The sequence below is a fragment of the Triplophysa rosa genome, linkage group LG24, assembly GCF_024868665.1.
Source record: "Triplophysa rosa linkage group LG24, Trosa_1v2, whole genome shotgun sequence".
Lineage (NCBI taxonomy): Eukaryota > Metazoa > Chordata > Actinopteri > Cypriniformes > Nemacheilidae > Triplophysa > Triplophysa rosa.
Window position 1 is genome coordinate 8,586,621 of NC_079913.1, and position 20,398 is coordinate 8,607,018.

The 20,398-nt window shown below is 40.0% G+C and overlaps 1 protein-coding gene across 5 annotated transcripts in view; it reads right to left on the reverse strand.

The window, feature by feature from the left end:
* anks1b (ankyrin repeat and sterile alpha motif domain containing 1B) overlaps positions 1–20,398 on the reverse strand; it is a 164,681-nt gene that overhangs the window by 135,155 nt on the left and 9,128 nt on the right. The window lies entirely within an intron of this gene.

Below are 20,398 nucleotides of genomic sequence, written 5' to 3' on the forward strand. Positions count from 1 at the left end.
AAACACCGTCAACACAGGCAGGTTAGTTTCTAAACAGCATCCTGTCTGAAATAGGATCACAAATGATTCCAACTGTGTCGGATGTTGCCAAGCTGATGATGTGAAACTGGCATTTTTTATGTATGGTTCTGCCTGTTTAGAATTTACGATATATACAAGAATCAAGTACCCTACTTGCTTATAGTAATACCGCTATAAATATAGTCCTATTAAAACAGTAATGTTTACAGTAATGCTAATATACATCCTATGAGAAACTCTCAACAACAACAAAATGAATTCTATATTTCATTTTTTTTCAATTTCCTCTGATTTGTTTTTACTTGTTGATGTACTCTCTTTATGTCACTACTGTCTGTAGCAACAAATTGTGAATGTAAAATTGTGAAAAGCGCTATAAAAATAACAAATAAATCAAGCATACAAACAAACTGCATACACAAACATCGTGTAATTAAAATATACTCAACTATTATATTCATATTTTTCTTACTGAAGAAACGAAACATTTCTCTTATTATCTCATTATTTTTTTCCTGAGTTGCAAGGCATTCTGGGATTGCCTTTTGACATGCATTTTAGAACCTTCTGAAACAACTTCAGCACTGGAACTGCTTCTACGATGCCCTTAAATCCCCTCTATTTTGAAACAGACTTATTGTGCTTTCATATATAAATATTTTAAAAGTAAAACCATAACCAAACACTATTGTTTTGAATAACATTATATCTCAAACCTAATTTAAAACAATCACCTTACATATTTATAAACACAATTAAATGTTTTCTCAAACAAAGAGTGGTCGCTATCCGCACCTGCCAAATGACTAAAAACCAGACACTTAATCCAGACTTAGCTTTGATCTGCTGAAGATGAAAGTGTGGGTGGGTGTGTTGAAGAAAAACCTGGTCTGTTGACCACACGAGATGCTTATAAGCCTGACCTGACCTCAACTATTGATTACTGATCTAAAAGATGAGGAGAACATGCTCCTCTCTGTCTTACTGTCCACCCTACAGAGGATTAAACAGATAAGTCTCCAGGGCATCAGAGAAAACCCCACCCCTGGGGTCAGAGATCCATCACCTCTCTATAGTTACTTACACCAGCCTGGAGAATAGTGTTTACTGTACTGAAAGTGATTTGGTTCATCATTTAGTCAGCTAATACAATGGGTTAAAATGTTCTAATATTGAATATCCCATCCAGTCTGACATAGAAATGTTGACTTAACCAATGGCAGACACGGGAGTGTACAAGAAACCTTAGAAAAGGAGTGAAAATATAAATGTACAAATAAAACTGATGTGGACACCTTGCTATATGGATTTTGTTATTCTATTAGCTTTCTGAAAATTTCCCACTTCATTTCCCAAAACAAACTTAATCCTGCATGGAGAAGTATTTGTGTGTATACGGAGGAAACAACAGGCATCCTACACCTGTGTGAGTCTATGTCATTTACTATGGTAACCGGTTGACAGCCGAGGTATGATGGGATTGACGTTTGAGAGGGGAATATTTGTAATGAGAGCAGCTGTACTGAAAGTGATTTGGTTCATCATTTAGTCAGCGTCTCTACACATCCGCTTCCTTCTCTGAGAGCACTAACACCGTGTCACGGTCCCACCGTCTTGTTTATGAAATTCTAGTCGTGTGGTGGGATCGGGGCAGAGTCCTTGGGTTTTATGTGGGAAGGCCATGAGATGTTTAGGTTTTTACCTCTCATGTGTTTTTCCAGTGTCTCGTCTCTGTTCCCGCCATCTCGTTTCCTCGTTATCCTTCCCTAAGTGTTTGATTACCCACACCTGCCCCGTGTCGTTATCCCTCGTTTGTCTTCCCTTTAAATACCCTCTTGTTTCTTTGTCTTGTGCTCGTGGATTGTACTATGTATGTACGTTGTACCGTGTTTGTATCGTTTTACCGTTATCTTGTGCTTGTGCTCCCGTTCCTTGCCCTGTCCGTGATTGTCCGTAGTCTGTAAGTTTCTTGTGGTTTTTCCCTGCTGTGTTTTTTGGTTTAAGACGTTGTGTCACTGTTTTGTTTATTAGTTTATTTTTGCCCCCCCTTGGGAAGTGTTTTGTTTTGAGTTCTTGTCTGTTACCGTGTCCGCCTTTTCCCCCTCGTGGGTTTATTGTTTCTGTTTTATGTCCAAATAAAGTGTTTTTGTTAACCCCGTCATCGCTGTCCTGCAATTGGGTTCTCCGCACACATTCCGTGACAGAATCCACGAGCCACTACTGAGCCCAGCAGGCAGCTCTGTGGACATGGGGAGCCGGGCGAGGGAGACCCACCGCCTCCTTTCCCTCCGCCAGGGAGACACTAACATCTGGGTGTTCGCCAATCAGTTCCTGGATGTAGCAGAGCGAGGCTGCTTTGGGGAGGAGGAGCTCAAGGTGATGTTCAATGGCTGTCTTGCGGAACCACTCTCCCGGTCGGAGATGCGGATGCTGAGACCCCTGGGTTTTGGAAATCTCGTATGTTACGCTAACAATCGGGATCCGCCAGGGGCCTCAGCACGTCTTGCCTCTCCGACCCGTCTGGAGGTGATTCCGGAGTAACGTGTCCTTAACTTTGACACCATTACCTTGGGTCCCTCCGATCCATCTGCCTCGGGGCACTCTGCTGCACCACCCAGCGACACCCGTGGCCGGCGGAGACGAAGGGAGTCGTGGGACTCCCCGTCCGACTCCTCCGGTGCGGAGTATCTCGGGCCTCCCACCGCTTCCCTGCAACCGGCCACATGTCCTGTGGGCCGGTCCAGGAAAAAGAAGCCGAGGAGGGGGAAGCAGATGCCGGTCCAGCCAGCGTCCAGCCGGGTGATCCAGCCGGCGTCCAGTCCGGTGATCCAGCCGGCATCCAGCCGGCGTCCCAGCCGGTCATCAGCCGGCGTCCCAGCCGGTCCAGCCCGTCCCAGCCGGCCTCCAGCCGGTGTCCAGCCGTCACAGCCGGCTCCAGCCGGTCACAGCCGGCGTCCAGCCGGCCTTCCAGCCGGCGTCAAGCCTCATAGCCCTCGCTCCAGCCGGCCTTCCAGCCGGCGTCAAGCCCTGTCCAGCCGGCCTTCCAGCCGGCGTCAAGCCCTGTCCAGCCGGCCTTCCAGCCGGCGTCAAGCCCTGTCCAGCCGGCCTTCCAGCCGGCGTCAAGCCCTGTCCAGCCGGCCTTCCAGCCGGTCCCTGGGAGACTCCCAGGGTCAAAGACTGTTCCTCCCAGGACTTATCCTAAGTCCCCCAGGACTCCGCGCCCTCGAGCGCAGCCGGGGACTGGGACTATTCCCCACCCCCATGGACTGCCCCCTATGGGCCCTTGTTTGGCCCCACCCCCCCTCCCATGTTTGTTGTTTTTGTTGTCCCACCCCAGTCCTGTGGTCTTGTTGTCATGTCTGCCCCTTGTCTTGTTCACCATGTTTGTCTGGTTTTTGTCTTTGGTCCAGTCTGTCAGGTCTTGTTAGTCACCCCTTGGTGAACACCTGGAGGTGTTCATTAAGGGGGGGGCTCTGTCACGGTCCCACCGTCTTGTTTATGAAATTCTAGTCGTGTGGTGGGATCGGGGCAGAGTCCTTGGGTTTTATGTGGGAAGGCCATGAGATGTTTATGTTTTTACCTCTCATGTGTTTTTCCAGTGTCTCGTCTCTGTTCCCGCCATCTCGTTTCCTCGTTATCCTTCCCTAAGTGTTTGATTACCCACACCTGCCCCGTGTCGTTATCCCTCGTTTGTCTTCCCTTTAAATACCCTCTTGTTTCTTTGTCTTGTGCTCGTGGATTGTGCTATGTATGTACGTTATACCGTGTTTGTATCGTTTTACCGTTACCTTGTGCTTGTGCTCCCGTTCCTTGCCCTGTCCGTGATTGTCCGTAGTCTGTAAGTTTCTTGTGGTTGTTCCCTGCTGTGTTTTTTGGTTTAAGACGTTGTGTCACTGTTTTGTTTATTTTTGCCCCCCCTTGGGAAGTGTTTTGTTTTGAGTTCTTGTTCTGTTACCGTGTCCGCCTTTTCCCCCTCGTGGGTTTATTGTTTCTGTTTTATGTCCAAATAAAGTGTTTTTGTTAACCCCGTCATCGCTGTCCTGCAATTGGGTTCTCCGCACACATTCCGTGACACACCGTCAACACACACACATCAAACACACAGCATGTGCCACACACAAGAGACAGTCAACTGTCTATTACCAATGGGATTTGTTTTATTCTAAAAAATGGTTTAAAAAACAAATTATGAAGGCTGGAGAAAATTACAAAAACATCATCTCAAGGATAATGCACAAGAAAATCTGTTCAAATGAGCGAAATCTAAACACATAGTCTAGATGAGTTCTGTATTTTTATATTTTTTGTAAGGGATAATGTAGAGGCAGCTGGTTGTTATCGCAGAAATAAGGCTTATTTCGCAATAACAGCCGTCTGCTTGTACATTATCCCGCTTATTAGACTGCTACTTGCCACATTAGAAAAAAACTGGACATAAAATGTGAGTTTGAAATATTTGATTCATTTTTACCGAATGCAGACCTTCCGTGAGGAAAAGCCGTTTACTTTCGGTAAAGAAACGACATTCAAATGTCACGAACAGGCAATTTGGTTTAATCATTTGTAAATATCATGTCATATATGTTATTAAAATACATATTTATATTTAATTTGTTAAAAAAACTGCCAAAATGATTTGCTGCATCCGGGTTACCGTGCTGTGAGTTATCTGGGAATAACGAACCTGCAAATGTCGCGACTGGCCAATCAGAATCAAGCATTCCATCGACCCGTGTAATAATTTATTTTAGTATTCTGATCGGTTCTAGTTCTTAGTATCCGCGCACTAAATAGTAATTACTGTATGTTTATTTCACTGGTAGCCTATTGTTTCTGTTATTGTTTATACTTCTGATTTGGCAATACTGCATAAAAAATCATGCCAATGAAGTACTTCAACACTGAAAACTGAAAGAGAGAGTGAATTGACTCTGGAATGACAGACTGCCATGTGACTTCAAGGGTCACATGCTTAGACAAAGGGGTTAAATGAAAAGTTGTTCACAAACAGCTGGGTGCAATTAACTCGCCACAAGAAAGTATTTCTACTCGATCAACTCCATCAAAATAGCTCTCCCATAAAAACTCTCCCACTAGAACCAGCCTTTCTAACACTCTCTCACACACGCACACACAGACATATAAAATACCAGGACAGGGACACCTTGTCTGGCTTTGATAAAAAATAATCACAAAGGGAAATATGAATGAATACATGAACCTTTTTGCATTTCATCATCACCCCTTTTTCTTCTCTCTGGAGTAATAAGTGATGACAGGAACTATGGATGGCACGAGCTGATAGCAGACCACAAAACATGATTGTAGCCTTGAGCAAAAGTATTACCCATAACTCCCTCCTTTAATTTTTAAATGTGGCCACTCTATAAATGATGCATGTGGCACATTTGTCTTGTCGGTGTATCTGTATCTGTGTGTATATGTGTACATGTGTGTATATGAATATATATGTTAAACTATGGCGGTTGTGTTCACTAATAACTACACATAGTGTATGAAGATAATACATAGTCTGTAAAAGGTCAAACCACTTTGGAGGTCAAAGGGCTGCCGACCCCTGACAGCAGCAAACACTGCATCACCCCCTCCAGTCCCCCTCAGAAGGGGTCGAAAAATAAAGCCTGCGTATTACTGGAGGTTTGTATGTGTGACGTTTGCTCTTCAGTCACAACCTAAGCAGAGCCGCTGAGCTCTGACAGTTTAGAGGAGAAAAGGGACATTCATGCCACAAACACGCTAAAATAGAACAGTGGTAAAACATTGCATGCATGCGTCCTTCTGTAAAAGGTACATCATATTATACATAAAAAATATACAGAGATGTGTGGACATTCAGACACATTCAAAACACAAGCACATAACGCATTGCTCTACACAGAGCAGTGAGTTTGCTGTATGTATAAATGCTGTATGCATCTGCTGTTGTGAGTGTTATGAGTTCCAAATGGTGGGCACTTGCCGTGACGATAATTGCAGGTCTCTTCTCAGCTGCGCCGTGGACGCTGGGCTGATGTTATACGCTGCGGTCCATCTGCGGCATGCATTAGATTCTGTGTGCGATTACAGATATCAAAGTCTGCCGTGTCTAAAGTAATATGCTTCAGAATAGATCAGCTGCTGATGCTGAAGTATTTTTTGTACCTCTCATGATAACAAACATTAAATTCCTGTCAAATCTTTTATTCAATGCCATGTTGTTTCAAACCCATTTGATTGTCTTTAGTACATGGACTGCCCCCGCAACGGACAGGCCATCAATCTGTCTCTAGCCGGAGATGGAATAGGCTCCAACGCCCGAAACCGAAAAACATTGCATCTGCGAGTTTCTCACTAATAAACAGTCTAAATTTTAAGTTTAAGAGTGTGTGTGGGTGTGTGGATGTCGCAAATTCCCTGTGAACCATAAGTTGCGATCGTTTATACTTCCATATTTTGACACTTTTCCGAGTGAAATGGAATTTTGAATGAGAAAAATAGTGGCCGTGGCTTGCACCTTTCTCTGCTATTTGATTGGATGTATAAAACAGCCGTTTCATTTTGAAACGGAACTGGCAGCAGACTGACAGTTGAAGGGGAGGAGTTAACAGATGCTCCGCCCAAGCTGTCTAACATATGTCATTTAAGATGGATAGTCATATAGGACGTAAGTGCATTTTCAGATTTTAACTGAAGATTATGAGGGCACACGATTTTTAAAAAGAGAATGACCCACATTGATAAACTATTTACAATTAACGCTGCAATATTTCATGAAACGATTTTTGTTTCACTGGGACTTTAAAGCAGCAGTCATTGCAAAACTCTCCTTTTAAAGATAAGAGAAAAGTACAATCTTAAAAAACGAGTGATTGAACACGATTTTTAGGTGAATCTGCTGATGCATGCAGAGGCTGGTCTCTTTCTTTCTCTCTCTCTCTGTCTCTCTCTCTTGCTTGCTTGCTCGCTCATTCTCTCTGCCCTTGCTGAATTATCTTCACATTAAGTGTGAGAACAAAACCAGCTTTCCTGTAGAAGAGGCGAGTGACTAACCAAGAGTTTGAGATAGAAATTAAGAAAGCCAGGCAAGAGAGAGGCAACTTCCAAGAAAACCCACAAAAATCTCTGAGAAAACCACAAAGGATCATATATTCTCATTGTCTATCCGTTGTGATGTTACAATCCAGTGTAAAACAGACCGATGCTGGGATGACAGACAGATAGGTACTTGACAGACAAACTCGCAGGTTGATGCTGAAAAAATACAGACAGGCACTTTTGTGATCGAAAATATTAAGACTGACAGAAGCTTTTGTGACAAATAGACAATCTGTGACCAAAAGATGCTTTCTACGCTGTGACAGACATTACATGGGCATCTTCTGCGCCTGCTGCAGTGACCAAAGAGCATCTTATCACAATACAACAGATGTACAGAGAGAGAGAGAGAGAGAGAGAGAGAGAGAGAGAGAGAGAGAGAGAGAGAGAGAGAGAGAGAGAGAGAGAGAGAGAGAGAGACAGAGAGGATCATCTCAAATGTAAAAACTCCCAACAAAGACAATAATATTAATAGTACAATTACAAAACAATTCAAACACAAAAAATAAAAGTATATAAAAGACGAAAAATGTAAATTCGAGTCTGTTTTTAGGTGGTTGCTAAGTCCAATGGCCTCCTACTGACCCAAGTAAAAAGAGCTCATCACCCGTCTCATGATATTCCAGTCCCTGGATGTCTCAGGACTCTCCTGGGATTTCCACCCGTTTTATCCTCCACCAGGCAGAAATGTCAAGTTCAATCGCTTAGAAAAGTAATAACACACCTCTCCTCAACATTCCGCATGATTTGAGGTATCACTCATATCTGTAGCACAAACCGTGTAGAAAAAGATGTGCACAGACGTTTAATATGGTTTGGGACTTTGTTTTAAAGTTGCAGTTCATATCTTTTGCATCTATACCATCATTTACTTTTGAAGTTTTAGATTGCAGTTTTAAGTATGAGCAGTAGTAATAGTAATACCCTGCTTATCAAGCACTACATACAATGGTAAAGTAGGTTAAATTATTTCCTCATTATCTCCAACTATTATCCTGTTTTTATGCCAAGTGAATAATAATTTTATGTCCATTTTTGTGCATACATTTTCACCCAAACAACAAAAAAAGTTTGATCTGTAGTATACAAGAATAATAAAAGTTATTATAGTTTTTTTATTTACTTAGTTTTTTTAATATTTTAAATGTATTTTAAATTTTAAAGTTTTTTTTTTTAGCAATTTTGTTATATGCTTCTTTCATTTTATTATTTATTTGTTTATTTGTTATGTTGCTATATACGAGTAATTTATTTTTATTTTTTGTTTATTATTATAATCTTAGATACGTTTTTTTAATCATTTTAGGCCATTTTTTTTCTTGTACTAAACTCTTCTTATTTGGATTGAAAGCATCATATGCAATGCAAACTGCTGTGTAATCTCTTCTCTACATTAGCAGATTGATTGGGTCGGGTGTGATAAGTTCTCACACGTGCAGACCATTTATCTTTACCACTAACACACAACAACTAAATTACATCTTTAAAACTCTCTACTGCCAAACCGAAAGCATTATTTGCGTGTTCCTGAGGTAATGCTTGAATATTTACCACCAGACACTGTAATTGTACCACAAGGCCCTTGTGAATTAACCGATAATTATGTTGTGGTTAATTTCTGAGAGTTGTGTGGCTTAAAATGTACATGACACACAAATACGCAGAACAAACACACAGCATTAAAAGCACAAACAATCACAACATCATGCAAAAAGCAAAAAGCACACTGACACACACCCACACAGCACACTTTAATTACATCTATATTAGTGAGCCATTAGCCTTTTAAAGCAGTGCATAGTAAAGCTGTTCTAATGAACTCTTGCCTTGCACACACGAGCACACACAAGCTCAGAAAGGCCAAATGATGAGTCAGTTTGTAGTGAGGGATTAATGAAAGCAAACCCGACTGAGAAGACCACTTACAAAGCACTAATATAGTGAGAACAGCTGTTAATAATCTGTCTCGGTTACTCACACATGCACACACAAATGTGCAAGTGATGCAATATAATCAAAATCGCGATTGGTGGACCTTTTTCTGTAAATTTTCGCTCCGCTAGTAATTTTTGTTCATGTCTGTTTATTACTGTGGTAATATACAATATACACTACCGATCAAAAGTTTAGGATCACTTGATAAAAATGTTTCTCATCATGATCTTAAAAATCTTTTAATCTGAAGGTATATGTTTACAAATTACAAATTACAAATTACAAAAAACAATTAGTAAACTAAATAAACTAACCATAAAATATTTATTTTTGAAATTGATTACTTGGACCGTGTAATGAATAAAAGCAGCTAATAAAATTGAATAATAATAAAATAATAATTTTGTCACCACAAAATTAGTGCACTGCTGCCAGGACATTGTTTGTTGACCAGAGTGTTCTGCATAAGTCGATGGTTACTTACTGACCCAAGTCAAAATGCATCCCTCCTTCTACATAAATCAATGAGATTTTCTGCCAATGAGATTTTATCATCCACCAAGCAAAAAAAAGTAAGATGGGGAGCTTACCTGCCCAAAGAGTCCAAACCCAAATTTAAATCTATGGCATTGTCTTCCTTAAATCTACGTATGTGGCTCTCGTCCCTCTTAGTACTTCTATTGTGTTTTTCCAATTGGTTTATCACCCGATCGCTTGGAAATCATCTCTGCTCAACAAGCTGCATAATTTGCGAAATAATTTATGTTCACAGCACAGACAATAATATCAACAACAATAATAACAGTGATGCTTGCTTTAACAAACACCAGTAATCACAAAGAGGCAGCTATCTGTGTAATTGTTATTTCCTTTCCACTATGAACAGTGTGATGGATCTGGCATAGCCTCTTTCAATCAGAACGTAAAACATAAAGGATCAACACACGTGATAGACAAAATCCAGTGTTTTCTTTCATCCACCGCTCACGGCTGTGTGCTGATGGATATCATGTTATCTTGTTTTAGGTCTCAGGTGAGTATCATCAGTATGTTCTGAGATCTATCACACCTACTTTAGAGCATCAGATAGACCAGTTCAAGGCTGAAAGATCATTCAGGATTACATGAGCAGAAATATGACTGTTCATCCCCTTTGCTAGCATGTAAAATAATGTCTGATCAAAAAGTATTCAGACTCTTAAAACAAGACTAGAAATGCATGAATGTCTTTATTTTATATAACACCATATCCGTTTACTGGCCATTTATTGTACAGAAAACACAAGTCCACATTTAAAGCCAGACACCTGTGTGAATTTAAGATGAACTGAGTTCATACATCTACTTAGATGACCTTGAATCCAATTGCTTAAAAGTACCTGCAAAACTAAACAGAAATGTGAAGTGAGCTCTGGCAAAAAAGCCTGGCATCCTTTGTCCGCTGCTGCCACTTGATTTTGATATTTTGGGAATTGAATACCGTATACACAGTAAAATATAGCAGTAGCATTGTGTCCGGCATCTACAGTGTGTCGCAAAACATCCTCAGAACAGAGTATAATCGGTTATATGTCCACTTTAAAGGGGTCATATGGCGCGAATACGTGTTTTTCTGTGTCTTTGGTGTGTTATAAGTTGCCCACGCATGTATTAGACACGTGAAATTGCAAAAATTAAAGTGTCGGAACAAAAGATGCATTCTATCTAAAAGCGAATGCTCACCCAGACCTGCCTGAAACGCCTCATGTAACCACACCCCCACAAATCTACGTCAGTTTGTGGTATGATTTGACTAAGACCGCCCAAATGTATACGCAAGTAAGGTGGGCGTACCTGTCAGTACTACTGCTTGGGAACCTGATGTTCCAAATATGGTAAGAGGCGTTACATTTCCCTCACACGCTTGCAGTATTCGACCAATCACTACGCACTGGTTAACTGGCCAATCATAGCACATCTCGCTTTTTAGAGCGATGAGCTTGTACTGAACATGCATGGTATGTGGAAAATACAGCGGTTTTGAACCTTAAATCGTGTATATACATTGCATTACATCTAAAACAAACGTTAATATTCATTTCAGCCATTTCATATAACCCCTTTAAAAGACGGTATTATATCACTGTGAATAAGTACAAGGTTGCATGAGGCTTCTTTCACACAGTAACAATCTCAATAAACTTATTACACAGATCCCTAAATGAACTCAGACGCAAAAACACACCCATTAGTCTGTAAAGTATATGTGTGTGTGTTGGTGGATGGGTGTGGGTAATTTAGATCACTGGCGTTTCATGGCCTCTTAATGAAAAAGTTTCCCAGGCTATTTACGGCCTTTCGAGGCAGTCCAAGAGAAGTGGTCCCAAAGCAAACACACACAGCAAAGCTTTTTCGAGACTTGCCTGTAGCAAGAACACTGCAAACTTTCTCTACTGTATTCTGTGGCTCAACATGTCAAGCTTGCAAAACCAAGATGATGGGTTCAAGTACATGGTAAACACACAAAAACAAGCAAAAATTGGTCTATTTGTAATTCAGTGTACTGCCTTTACACTTAAAATAAACAATTTATTAAAGAAATGCATAGTGTATTTTTCACACGCTAATCGTACATACTGCCCAATAAATGTACGGTATTTAAAGGGATAGTTGATCCAAAAATGATTCATCATCATTTACTCATCCTCATGTCATTCCAAACCTACGACATTTTTTCTTCGGCAGAACAAAAAGAAGATATTTTCAAGAATGTTGGTAACCAAACAACATTGGATCCCATTGACTTCCATTAATTGGACACAAAACTACTGAGATATTTCACAAAATAGCTTCTTTTGTGCTCCACAGAAGAAAGAGTCATACAGGTTTTGAATGATACATGGTTAAAAAAATCATGAAAGAATATTTTTTATGCATATTTTTATTCAATGATGTATTCCTTTAATGAAGCCTCGACTCATATCTGTTAAACTGGGGTTGCCAGGTCATTGGAATCCCTTTCTGCTCTTCCTTTTATTTCTTATCTCTGAATGCCTCCATTGAGTGTCTAACAACCTGACATCATCACAAATATATCATCCATAAATTCAGCAGGGTGTTCTCTATGGCTTTCGCAAATGGGGTGTGTAAACGTCCATGTGTGCCGAACAAGCCACGACTAGCCCTCCACTGTCGCGTGTCGCAGGCAAGCCGTGCTAACTAAAGTGGAAAAAGCATTTATGAGTGACAACCAACAACACACACCGTCATAAATCCATATGACCCCACCCCCACACACACAGTATGAAAGTGGCGCAGTTTTAGTACAAACCCGATTCCAAAATAGTTGGGACACTGTACAAATTGTGAATAAAAACAGAATGCAATGATGTGGAAGTTTCAATTTTCAATATTTTATTCAGAATACAACATAGATGACATATCAAATGTTTAAACTGAGAGAATGTATCATTTTAAGGGAAAAATAAGTTGATTTTAAATTTCATGGCATCAACACATATCAAAAAAGTTGGGACAAGGCCATGTTTACCACTGTGTGGCATCCCCTCTTCATTTTATAACAGTCTGCAAACGTCTGGGGACTGAGGAGACAAGTTGCTCAAGTTTAGGAATAGGAATGTTGTCCCATTCTTGTCTAATACAGGCTTCTAGTTGCTCGACTGTCTTAGGTCTTCTTTGTCGCATCTTCCTCTTTATGATGCGCCAAATGTTTTCTATGGGTGAAAGATCTGGACTGCAGGCTGGCCATTTCAGTACCCGGATCCTTCTTCTACGCAGCCATGATGTTGTAATTGATGCAGTATGTGGTCTGGCATTGTCATGTTGGAAAATGCAAGGTCTTCCCTGAAAGAGACGACGTCTGGATGGGAGCATATGTTGTTCTAGAACTTGGATATACCTTTCAGCATTGATGGTGCCTTTCCAGATGTGTAAGCTGCCCATGCCACACGCACTCATGCAACCCCATACCATCAGAGATGCAGGCTTCTGAACTGAGCGCTGATAACAACTTGGGTTGTCCTTGTCCTCTTTAGTCCGGATAACATGGCGTCCCAGTTTTCCAAAAAGAACTTCAAATTTTGATTCGTCTGACCACAGAACAGTTTTCCACTTTGCCACAGTCCATTTTAAATGAGCCTTGGCCCAGAGAAAACGCCTGCGCTTCTGGATCATGTTTAGATATGGCTTCTTTTTTGACCTATAGAGTTTTAGCCGGCAACGGCGAATGGCACGGTGGATTGTGTTCACCGACAATGTTTTCTGGAAGTATTCCTGAGCCCATGTTGTGATTTCCATTACAGTAGCATTCCTGTATGTGATGCAGTGCCGTCTAAGGGCCCGAAGATCACGGGCATCCAGTATGGTTTTCCGGCCTTGACCCTTACGCACAGAGATTGTTCCAGATTCTCTGAATCTTTGGATGATATTATGCACTGTAGATGATGATAACTTCAAACTCTTTGCAATTTTTCTCTGAGAAACTCCTTTCTGATATTGCTCCACTATTTTTCGCCGCAGCATTGGGGGAATTGGTGATCCTCTGCCCATCTTGACTTCTGAGAGACACTGCCACTCTGAGAGGCTCTTTTTATACCCAATCATGTTGCCAATTGACCTAATAAGTTGCAAATTGGTCCTCCAGCTGTTCCTTATATGTACATTTAACTTTTCCGGCCTCTTATTGCTACCTGTCCCAACTTTTTTGGAATGTGTAGCTCTCATGAAATCCAAAATGAGCCAATATTTGGCATGACATTTCAAAATGTCTCACTTTCAACATTTGATATGTTATCTATATTCTATTGTGAATAAAATATAAATTTATGAGATTCGTAAATTATTGCATTCCTTTTTTATTCACAATTTGTACAGTGTCCCAACTTTTTGGAATCGGGTTTGTACAAATGCAATATGATGGTTTCATGAGGTTAAAGGTGGGGTGTCCGATTTCCAAATTACGCTTGTTTAGACAAAGTCGGGCCGAGTACCAAAACAACCTTGTAGCCAATCAGCAGTAAGGTGTACAGTGCACAGGACGGACATTAGTCGAGCCGAGCGCTGATGAAAGCAAAAGATGGGGGTAGGGGTGTGTCTGTTTTGGTGATTTGAACATCAACAACGGCTAAGAGAAAACGGACACCCCGCCTTTAAGTGACTGTTTCATAGAGCCCATTTGCTGTTCTGCTGTACGGGGCCCATTTACCGATTCAGCCCTGTGGGGACACGCACACACACACACACACACACACACACCAGTCCAAAGAAATGTCAGAGGGTAAAAGAGCTGAAGAAAATAATCAAAGGCCAATGAAATCTGACAATACAGGCAGTATGGAGGCCAGCTCAAGCAACACACCTAGATGTTTAGGATAGAATATCAGAATGACTCACTAGTCAAATGTCTACACCACGCAATAAACAAATACAGCCAGTGCGTGTGTCCATTATTCAGTGCAGGATGAGTGAAAGCTAAAAGGGTCATTGAGGTTAATTAAAGACTGGATGAACAGGCAGATGCTCTTATGAAAATGTCTCTACTCTCTTCTTTTTCTTTATTTACAACTCCTGGTTTTCCATTTTTCATGTTCACGTCCTGTAGTTAATACATTAAAAATACTCGAGTCAGGTGGTTCTTTTTATGTGTAATCGATATAGGAACCAAGAAACGTATTCCTTGTGGTTTAATTGTACTTGTTAATGAGTAAATAATTTTTTCGGTTCTTGTTAGTACGTCATAGGTGAACGAATATACGGGTCACATGATGTGTGTAAACATGGTGGGCGCTGTATGTAGATAGAAATTCAGCTCATTCTAAGGTAATAAAAACATAAATCTGCATTATATGTGGTCTTTACACATCTCTGACGACATAGTTATGTATATTATATTGCATTTCTGATAATAGATCCTCCTTAATCTTGCACACTGGTCCTTTAACACTCAACAAGTAGCTTCTTCGTTTAATTTAGTATGTAGTGTCACACAATGTAATTTCAGAGATGCAGGGTATGACTCTTTAATTCTCTCCTGAATTAAACAAGAAACAAGAAATCTAGTATAACAGTCCAGTCATTTGTTAAAGAGTAAATATTACATGTCCTTAAAATTACATTTCATGCAGTGTGTAATGTTGCTGTGTGTGAATGTATGCAGTCTGCCAAGTTGTAAAGCCGAAAGTGAACGAATAACAAAGTTATTGGCTTGGGAAAAAAGGAGTCGACTCTGAATCACGCGAACGAGTCGTCTGTTGTTCGAATTTCAGTTCCGGGTCAGATTTGCGTCACTCCGTATAATGCCCGCCTTCGTTCCATTAGCGACGCTGCATGCGGTAGACCAATCACAGCAGACTAGACCATCTGACCAATCAGATCAGAGTAGGCTGACAGAAAGGAGGGGATTAGACAGATGAAGTGCCGAACGAATCATTTGAGAGTCAGTAAAGAAGTAAGGTAATAATAACGGGCTATTATTAGAAAACGAAAGTGTTTTTACACCGTGTATGTAGGTAAACTTGCTGTTGGACACTCCATAAACCAAAGTAGGACCTTAAAAATCACAAAATATTTACTCTTTAATTCTATCACCCCCTAGAGCAGCCATCCTCAATAGGCGGACCGTGGGCCGGATCCGGACCTTTGCCTCGTTCCATCCGGACCGCAAGACATTGTCGAATAAACCATTTAAAACATTTGACTATTTCGGTTGTTTAAATTGAGCCGCGCGTCTACACAACGGAGAATTAAATCACACGCGCTCTCAGTAACATTTATGTAATTGATATTTTGCCGCTATATCCTCTAATATCTTTATCTACCACCAAACGCGCTTCATTTTAACCCTTTCCGCTCCGAGCACGCTGCTTCTCTCCCGCCAAAGACACGCGCATGAAAAGCAGCAGATACATACGTTTTAACAACAGTATAGTGCAGACACGCAGAGCAGGTAAATGGACACACAACAGTAAACAAAATGCAGCAATTTTAAAGTATTTGTATCTGTCAGTCTGTTTGCTGTATGTATCCAACCTATCAACCAGATTTGTGATATTTTATGAACCTTAACGTTTTTATCTAACGTTACATTTAGCATTAGCATTATTGATCAGCATGTAAACATTTGTGACCCTGTTAAAAAAAACGAGGCTAAAGACTCATAATCGAATTAATTATTAGATAACAAGCATCAATCATGAATTTCAAGCATTAATTTTAAGATTTAAATATATAAAATGGCATTATTCAGTCAATATTGAAGATTATGTTGTTATATATTGTCACAGAATATTCTTTCTGTTGGATGATTTTGTGTAGCAAACAGTAAAAAGTCATTTGCTGGGTTTTCACAAGCGGGTCATATTTTGTACGATGAGCAATTATTTAAAGATATAAGTAGTTCTGATATGAATGGCATGGTAAGGCTAATTTAGTAAGTGACTTTTTTTCTGGTTATTGTGAGAGCATTTTAATTGTTAAACTACATTTGTTGTTTGTATGTTGTCAATAGCTTTTTTATTTACCAACATAAATGATCAGACTTGAAAAGTGGATGTCAAAATATAAAACAAACGACCTGATAAAATATCATATTTTATATATATATATATATATATATATATATCCATGTGGGCTAAATTGATTAAATATTTATTATTTGTTATTTTCAAAAAACATGTTGTCTGGACCCCTGTTTGGAAGAAAATATAAAGACTGGACCTCTTGGAACTTTAATTGAATACCCCTGCCCTAGAGTAATGGAGTTTGTAACCGCAATAGTAACGCAAGAATGCAATACATAACATGTTGGACAAAAATTGAACAGAAATGGGCGAAGATGATGATGACAAACACTTTAGCTGTCATCGGGACTATTGTCTTCATGTCATGCAATTGATTTATTGAACGCATTCCAGCTGTTTCCTTCATTTTACTGAGGTCCATGTGTGTGTGCCTGTACGAAGGTGTATGTGAATATGTTTTTGAGGAGGATAAAAAGTATTGATGAAACGTCCCCGAACGTTCACATCAAACATACCACCAGCCACATATTTCAATAGCTCATTCACCTTACTTAATCAAGCATACATCAGACACACAGAGAGCGAGAAAAGGACAGAGAGAGATAAAGAGAAAGGTAGAAGGAAATAAAGCGAATGAGAGAGAGAAAGAGAGATTGGCCACAAGCCCAGAGGAAAATCCATACCACTCCGTTATTGGGCATATAATTGGTTTCCTCTCTCACTCTTGCTCCATTTATCTCACTTGCTCTATCTCTTTCTGTCTCTCGACCCATCCCACTCTTTGACTCTCAACTTGTAGAAATTCATATGACAACAGGAAGGGAATTCGCTAATTCATGTATTTTGTGACAACGTATTAATCATTATATTACAAGTCTTATCACAGCTCCCTACCTAGTCCACTACACGCTACAGGACTGTTTGACACTCCTGATCTAAATTTTTTGAAAGGCATTTTCATTGTTGTGACTGAAGTAATTTAGTAACTGACTGGCCTATGGGTAACTTGCTGGATTCAAACCCACATTTCTCACATAAGCATATGTACCTGAAGAAAAAGAATAACAACAAGGCAAAGGTTATTTTTAAAGCACCCAATTTGCAACAACTCTCTCTCTTGTTCGATCAATAAACCAGTTTCATAAATCAGATTTCATCTTCCACAACCAGCAGCAGAGATTCGACAAATAAGTTAGTTCCGTGTCTAAATACAATCAGAGCTGATTTCTCTCAGACAGCAGAGGGGTTTGTGTGCCTGCATGCGCTTCAGTCTGACAGAGGAGCTCCCTCTCTAAAATGGTCAGAATCATGTCTAGAAATACTCAATCTGTCTCACTAAAACACACCCTACACTTCCAGCTGTGCCCTATTTCAGGGATCATAGCACCGGCTGGCTGAGTCAGTGGAGGTTCCCTTCCTTTCCCTTCCAACACACACACTCACACACCTACAAAGAGAAAAACAAAGACGAGAGAAAGCCAGACAAAAAAACAGAGACAAGAGTATTATTTACCTTTGCAGCTCCTCCCTATCAAATGATCTCCATTCTCAGTGTGATCAAAACAGACTGAGCTGAATCAAGCACATTTGGAGGATTGTGGGACGTTTCTCACACTAGCGTCTGTTTCACTTATGCATTGAACCACTATCAAATTGCTTTAAAAGGAAAAATGCTCTGAGGGCCATGAATATTTCACAATGTTTAAAGAGTCATTTCTCTTCCGCTACTCGAGTAAAATGTGGACTGGGTATTTTGTCTAGCTGTCCAGTAAAAATACCTAAACATCTTTAAAACAAGATAAATTTACTTGCAAAATTGTGTGAGATCTTAAGATTTGTTTTCAGTGAATATATCTTGAATTCATTTTTGTTTTCCTAACCCACTGTCCAGATTATTTTCTTATTTTCAACATAACTCGAAGAACATTTGGTGAGGTTTTATGCTTGAATGGGGCAATACAAAGATATATTCTTTGAAAACAAGTTTTATTATGTTATTATCCTATGCCATCAATGCGACAATCCCGGAAACATTTATGCACCACAATCTGCCAAAACAAAGCACTACATAAATAAAGCAGAAATACAGATACATTCTCAATATAGAGGTTTTCTCACAAATCACACGGAACATTCAGATTTTCCCATGAGTCTTTTCTCTGCGTACTCTCTGACTCCAGCAGCAACTATGACCTTGGAGTAAACGTCTGTCTAGAGACACACAAATTTATACACACAGAAAATAGCAGGCATATAACCAAGCAATGTGTTTTTCCTCTCACACACTAGTTATAATTAAACATTAAATGTATTCCTGGATACACAAGGTTGATAAATCCATAAGGTGACATTGAATGAAGGAAAACCACAAATATTGAAACATTGATTAAAACCAGTCTTTTCAGTTTTAAAATGACTTGTGGAGTTGTGCTGCTAATAGCTGTTTTTGCATTGACATTAATTCATTTAACAGATGCTTTTATTCAAAGCGACTTGCAAATAAAGAAGAATTTAAGAACATTGTAATTTTTTGGAGGATCTATTGACAGAAATGCAATATAATATACATAACTAATAACTATGTCTTCAAAGGTGCATAAAGACCTTACATAATGAAGCGTTGTGTTTTTATTACCTTAAAATGAGTTAGTTCTATCTGCAAACACCTCGGGTCCCCTTACATGGAATTCGCCATGTTGTTTCTACAGTTACCCTAAACGTACAAACTGCTCTACAGAGCGCATTTCGTAAATACATTATCTCCTTCGGCAAAGAAGCAAAAATGCGACAACATCTTTGTCCTGTGTCAGCTGCCGTAGTGCTTCGAAAGGGAGGGGTGGACTGAGCGGTTGCTTGCAATTCGCAACCTCACCACTAGCTGTTGCTAAAATCTCCACATTGCTCCTTTAAGAGACATTAAAGTCCCCGTGAACCGGAAGTTGCAATTGGTTTTATTTCCGTATTCTGACACATTTCCGGGTGAAAAGGAATTTCAAAGGAGAAAATTAGTGGGCGTGGCTTGCGTTTTTCCCTGCGAATTGATTGGATGTGTAAAAACAGGCGTTGCATTTTGAAATGAAACTGGCAAGAGACTGACAGTTGAAGGGGAGGAGTTAACGGATGCTCCGCCCAAGCCGTCTAGTTCACGTCATTTGAGATGGATAGTCATTTCGGGGCGGAAGTGCATTTTCAGATTTTAACTGAAGATTATGAGGGTACATGAATTTTAAAAAGAAAATGACCCACATTGATAAGCTTTTTACCTTAAACGCTGCAATATTTCATGAAAAAATAAGAATTGTCATTTTTAATTTCACTGGGACTTTAATAAACTCGATAAATAGGATCGTTTTTAAGCTTGGGAGAAAGCTGGTGAAACAGTGAATACACACAAAATAACCCACATCAGTCTGGTTTCTCTACACATAACGCAATAACAAATTTACCCATCGTACAGATGAAGAGAGAAAGAGAGCTTTCCATATTGCACAATCTTTATCAGTTTCTGTGTGTCTCTGAGACAGGCCAGCTTATCTGCAAGGAAACAGCATCAAGGGACATTGACTGTCATTTCACACACACACCAGAACACCATCACATCTATCGCTGGGAGATCATCTAGCTGTTCACAAACCAAGGCTACATAATGTACACAGGACAAGCTGTGAAGTGGAGATACATCCGTTTAAACACATGACTCTGCGATTTCCACACACCGCACATACGCAGAGAGCTAACTCAATGCTAATCGAGTTAACTCAGTGAGTTGGTGTTAACTCAAGTTTAAATGGATTTTACTCATGGACTGAAAAATTCTTCCGCCAGAATGT